Here is a 6,650-nt window from a genome sequence, read left to right on the forward strand (position 1 = left end):
TGGTGGATTGTGGGGCCCACATGGCTCCGATTGACCCAACTCCGCATCTATAAATTCTCTAAAATTGTGAGACCAACAGAGGAGTCCACAAAGTACTTTTTCCGTCGCCGCAAGTTTCAGAACCACGAGATCCCATCTGGAGGCCTTTTTCGGCACTCTATCGAAGGGGGATTGAACACAGAGGGGGCTCTACATCATCCTTGCTGTCGTCCGATGATGCGTGAGTAGTTTACCACGGACCTATGGTCCATAGTTAGTAGCTAGATTGCTTCTTCTCTCTATTTGATCTTCAATACAATGTTCTCCTCGGTGTTCTTGGAGATCTATTCGATGTAATGACTTTCTGCGATGTGTTTGTTGGGACCTGATGAATTGTGAGTTTATGATCAGATCTATGCATGAATATTATTTGAATTTTCTCCGAACTCTTTTATGCATGTTTGTTATAGCCTCGTATTTCTTCTCTGATTTATTGGTTTTGGTTTGTCCAACTAGATTGATTTATCTTGCAATGGGAAGATGTGCTTTGTAATGGGTTCAATCTTACAGTGCTCAATCTTAGTGACATAAAGGGACATGATACCTATGTATCGTTGCTATTAAGGGTAAAAAGATGGCATTTATTTCATACGTGAGTTTATCTTGTCTACATCGTGTCATCTTGCTTAAGGCGTTACTCCGTCTTTCCATGAACTTAAAACACTAGATGCATGTTGGATAGCGGTCGATGTGTGGAGTAATAGTAGTAAATGCGGAATCTTTTTAGTCTACTTGTCTCGGATGTGATGCCTATATACATGATCATTGCCTTGGATATCGTCATAATTATTATTTTTCTACCAATTGCCCAACAGTAATTTGTTTACCACCGTATGCTATTTTCAAGAGAGAAACCTCTAGTGACAACTATGGCCCCTGGGGTCTATCTTTTATCATACATTAAAACCAAAAAAATACCTCGCAACAATTTTATTTTATTTATTTTATTTTGTATTTTTGTTTGATATATATATCAAATACAATTTAATCTTGCTCGTAACCGTCAAGGGATCGACAACCCCTTGTTCGTGTTGGGTTGCATGTATTTGTTGTTTGTGTGCGGGTGTTGTTCATGAGTTGTTGCTTGGTTCTCCTATCGGATTGATAACTTTGGTTTCATAACCAAGGGAAATACTTATCTCTATTGTACTGCATCATCCTCTCCTCTTTGAGAAAATCCCAACGCAGCTGACAAGTAGCAGGAAGAATTTCTGACATCGTTGCCGGGAGACATCATCAACAACTATCAAGTACCTTCTCATAAGCCTTCGTCTCCTTGCATTTTTATTATTTGCTACTTGCCTATCGTTTTCATTTCCACCATTTCTAAATTTTTTTTACAAAAATACTTTCCACTTGCCTTTTGCTAGTTTGCTTCTTTGCTTGTTTGTTATCATATTTGTGTAGTCACGATGTCTCAAGGAAGTAGAAAATTATGTGATTTTTTCAATACTAATAATAATGATTTTATTAGTATTCCGATTGCTCCTCCCGCCACTAGTGCTTAGACTTATGATATTAATGCCGCTTTGCTAAATCTTGTTATGGAAGAACAATTTTCTAGTAGTCCCAATGAAGATGTTGCATCCCATCTTAACAATGTCGTAGAATTCTGTGTCATGCAAAAAAACAGATGTGGATAATGCTATTCAGAAATTAATATTCTTCCCGTTTTCATTGCGGGATTGTGCAAAAATTTGGTTCTCATCTTTGCCACGAAATAGTATTGATTCTTGGATAGATGCAAAGATGCTTTTATTATTAAATATTTTCCTCCCGCGAAAATTATTTACCTTAGAAATCAAATTATGAATTTCAAGCAACTTGAGTATGCACATATTGCCCAATCTTGGGAAAAGATGAAATTAATGATAACAAATTTCCCTACTCTTGGTTTAAATTTGTGGATGATCATACAAAAAAATTATGCGGGATTAAATTTTGTTTCTAGAAATCTTTTAGATTCTGCCGTGGGTGGTATTTTTATGGAGATTACATTAGGTGAAGCTACTAAATTGCTTGATAATATTATGGCAAATTATTCACAAAGGCATACTATAATAGCTCCTACTAGAAAAAAAATGAATTCTGTTGAAAAAATTAGTACTTTGAGTGATAAAGTTGATGTGCTTATGAAGTTGGCTGATAGTAAAAATGCTCCTATTGATTCTAATGATGTGCTTTTTCCACTTTGATTGAGCAAAATAATGATCGCATATATGTGAATCTTGTCTTGCAAAACAATTTTAATAGTAATGCTTATAGAGGTAATTTTAATCATAGGCCGTTTCCTGGAAATTTCTCTAATAATTATGGCAATTCCTATGGTAATTCTTATAATAATAATAGGGTTCCCTCTGATATTGAAAGTAATATTAAAGAATCTATCAATGCTCGAAAAGTTTTCAACACTACGATAGAAGAAAAAATGAGTAAGCTTGATGATATGTCCAGGAGCATTGATATAATTATTCATGATGTGGAAAATCTTAAAGCTAAAATTTTGCCACCGAAGATTCATATTAATGAGTCAATTAAAGCTTTATATATCTCTATGGATGAGAGTAAGAAAATAATCGCTATGATAAGAGCTAACAGAGAACATTTAGAAAAAGTGATTCCTCCCCATTTTTTTCGTAGTAATGATGAGGATATTAAAATGTTTGGTGTTTCATCTATTGATTCCTTGTTTAGGAATATAAAACTAGATGAAAAGGGGATTGAAGAAGAGTCAAATTTAGCTAGAAGGCGTCCACATAATTCGAAGGGTGAAAATCTTAATGAAAAGATTGCTAAAAGTGAGTTTGGAGTGGTAAAAACTTTAACTAGTGGTGTGCCCACTCTCTTGGATTACAAAGACTTTAATTATGATAGTTGTTCTTTGATTGAGTGTATTTCTTTATTGCAATCCATGCAAAATTCACCCAACGCTTCTAAGCAAAATAAGGATTTTACTAAACATATTTAGAAGCAATGATGAAAGCTTTAGAAGAAAAACTAGAATTAGAAATTTCAATTCCTAGAAAATTATATGATGAATGGGAACCCACCATCAAAGTCAAGATTAAAAATTATGAGTGCAATTCTTTATGTGATTTGGGAGCTAGTGTTTCCATGATTCCAATATCTCTATGTGATGTGCTAGGTTTTACCAATATGGATGAATGTTCTCTAAATTTGCACTTGGCGAATTCTACTATTAAAAAGCCTTTGGGTAGAATTAATGGTGTTCTTATTCTTGCAAATAGGAACTATGTGCCTGTTGATTTTATTGTACTTGACATTGATTGCAATCCGTCTTGCCCCATAATACTTGGTAGACTGTTCTTATGAACTAATTGTTCATGATTTATGATTGGCGTTTATGACCTTGGTTTCAGCTGATAAAGTACTACTATTTAAACCTTACAAATTACCGCATTTCTTGTTTACCACTTTCAAATTGTAAGGTCTAGCATTTCTTAATCATGTCAATGACCTTCTCTAATGTACTCCTATATTGAGTCGGTAAATAGTATAATTACCAACACAAAGTATAAATTAACTTGTCAGAATTGTATTACAATGAACCAATGACTAATATATGAGTATTAAATTAAGTTGATATGTAAATATACTATACTTTCTGAACATATGCACAATACATATAGCGTTATAATTCCCTAAATTATTATTTTATATAAGTTTGTCAACATTTCAAATGATACAATTAAAATATAATTTATAGAAAATATCATTAAATAGATTTTGCAAAAAAATCCCATTTAGAATTGTTGATAGTTTCATAAAAAAAATGATAAGAGAAGTACCACGTGAAGTTTAAGTCTTAAACCTTACAACTTGTCTTTACATTTAAGTTTCAAAAGCATAACTTATTTCATTGACTTTTACGCAAATATATTTACTAGGGTTGCTTTCATCTAAGTTGTAAGATTCCAGTTCATATAATTTGGTATTAGGAAGACCCGATATGTCAGACAGAAAAGTTGTTCGAGGTTAACTAGTAAGCACAAGAAACAAAGGAACCAACACAAATATGAAACATGACTTCACCAACTATACAACAGATTAAAAGCATGCACTTGAAGAAACTAGATCGCTACCAAATACTCCCTTCGTCCTCAATTAGTTGACTCGGATTTGTTTAGATATATTGTTGGTGTCATGATTTGCCTCTTTATAATTTGGAGTTTGTTGACATAAACAGTATGTGACTTATGTGGTTTGCTAGTGCACACAGAGTACAGGTCCCTGGAATCAAGTGGAGTTTGATTTAAACGACGAAGATTATGATGACAAGAGTGACCCCTAAAAAATTGCTGGCGAGAAGCAATTGGTTCGGTACATGTCTGAAGGAAGTGACTACGTTCAAGAAATTTAAAGATGAAGTGAAGACGTAGCATTTATTTCGTTGTTTCTCTTCTATTTATTGAGTCATAGGACCACCGTACTGTTAAAAGGGGTGTAGCATTCGAAACTTTGATTCTGTGATGCTAAACCCAAATCCTATCAAAGTTGTGAGAGAAATCTCTTTGTGTTCCGAGAAAATACTTGCCAGCAAGAGACTGTGATCTTCTTCGCTGCGAGAGACTTGTCTCAAACCGAGGAGTTAGCATTACTTGTTCCTCAAGTAATGCTAACGTTCCTCCAAAATCTGACCGTTGTGAACATGCCAGTTGGCCATTGGCTGGACCACGTGTCCAAAATGTTCATTTCCCATCCGGGAAGGCTGCGACTATAAATAGCCACCCCGCACCGCCGTTGTCTGGTCGCTACTCCGTTTGATTCTGAGAAGATTGTTGAGCAACCCCCTTCGAGTGATTTGAGTTTAAAATCCACCAAGAGAAAAGCCCTAGAGCCGAAAAATTAGATAGTGGTTCAACATCACTCGAATCTAAGTCTAGTACGCTCCGCCTATTACTCTTGAGAGCTGCAAACTCTCTAAACGGTTAGGTGTCAAATTCTTTAGAGACCTAGAGTGATTATGGTTCTCAAAGAAGAAGTTTGTCAAGATTCGGAGATCACCTCAAGTATCTATCATGAGTGATCGACATTGGTTGACAAACCAATTGTCGAGGAGAATAGGGTGAGGAGAGTTTATCTTCTATGTTAAATCACAACCCCTCCAACCAGACGTAGTCCTTGTGTAGAAGGACGAACTGGTCAAACAAATACCTTGTTGCCATCGAGCATCACTGGTTACCTCTGTTCCTCATCTTTACCTTTGTATTTTTTTCTGTCATGTGATTCGCCTCAATGCATGCTTTAGTTTCCATTCGGTAGTTTGTATTCGCTCATTGTACCCTATTTTTGTTCACTCCACTGCTGAGTTCCGGGAGTTTTGATATTTCTGAAAGAAAATTTAAAACTCCCATTCACCCCCCACTGGTAGACATACTTCATTCCTACAATTGGTATCAGAGCGAGGTACTTCTTGACTTTGCTCATTTTCGTCTAACCACCTTGGATTTTAAGTATGTCTTCAGTGAGCTACAAGTCACATCTCAAGGTTCCCATCTTCGATGGGATAGACTATCCCTTCTGGAAAGAGGAGATGAAGATCCGTCTCCGAGCAATTGCTGATGATATGTGGAACATGGTGCAAAATGGAGTCATGATTGAAATACCTTAGGCCCCCAATGACCGCGAGAAGAGACTCATTCAGTTGGACGCACAAGCTAAAGATGAAATCAGTGGCCATATCTCTTGTGCTCAATTTCTTTGCTATCGTCATTGTGAAACTGTGAAGGAATTGTGGGACATCTCGAGAAGATTAATGAGGGTGTTTCAACTCAGAAAGAAGATCACACTGATACTCTTTGGGCGAAGTTCTATTGGTTCAAGCAAATCGGAAATGAAAGCTGTTAGCAAACCTTCGACCGTTTGAGTTAAAGTGCAAACGAGCTGCAAGGTCTCGGTGCAAAAGACATCACTAATCATGAAGTTGTGAAGAAACTACTCATATCTCTTAACAGCTCATTCGACATTCTAGTTCTGATGATCAGGGAACGAGCTGATTTCAAATATCTTGACTCTATTGATATCATGGAAAGGCTAAATACTCACGAAGACCAAGAAGAAGAAAAGAAAGATCTGTATGGCTCAAGTCGCCGCAAAAGTCATGCTCTCAAGGTTGTGGCTGATTCTTCATCGAAAGGAAATGCCGAAGAAGATTCAGATAACCTAGAAAGGATCAGCAAAGATCTCGCTCTAATCACGAAGAGATTCCAACGCCTTCACAGGAAGAACCCATTTCATAAGAAGGGATCTAGCAACTCTCGTAGTTCAAAATCTTCATCAAAATCTACAAGAGATTACACTTGCTTCAAGCGCAAAAAGCCAGGACATTTCATTTTGGATTGTCCTCTCTGGGAAGCTGAAATCCATGCTAGTGGAAGATATGATTGACGCAACTATCATGGAAAAAGCAAGAGCAAGAACTATAATTCTGATGATGAGAAGAAAACAAAGAAGTTTTTCAAGAAGAAGGACAACTCCTCCTCAAAGCCTTCGTCAAGATCTTCATCAAGGAATCCCTCCAAGTCCTCCTCCAACATCCTCTAGGGGCCTCCTCTCCTCTCCTCTCCTTGCTTAGGCTCCTCTAGGGGATA

The sequence above is a fragment of the Triticum aestivum genome, chromosome 2B, assembly GCF_018294505.1.
Source record: "Triticum aestivum cultivar Chinese Spring chromosome 2B, IWGSC CS RefSeq v2.1, whole genome shotgun sequence".
NCBI lineage: Eukaryota > Viridiplantae > Streptophyta > Magnoliopsida > Poales > Poaceae > Triticum > Triticum aestivum.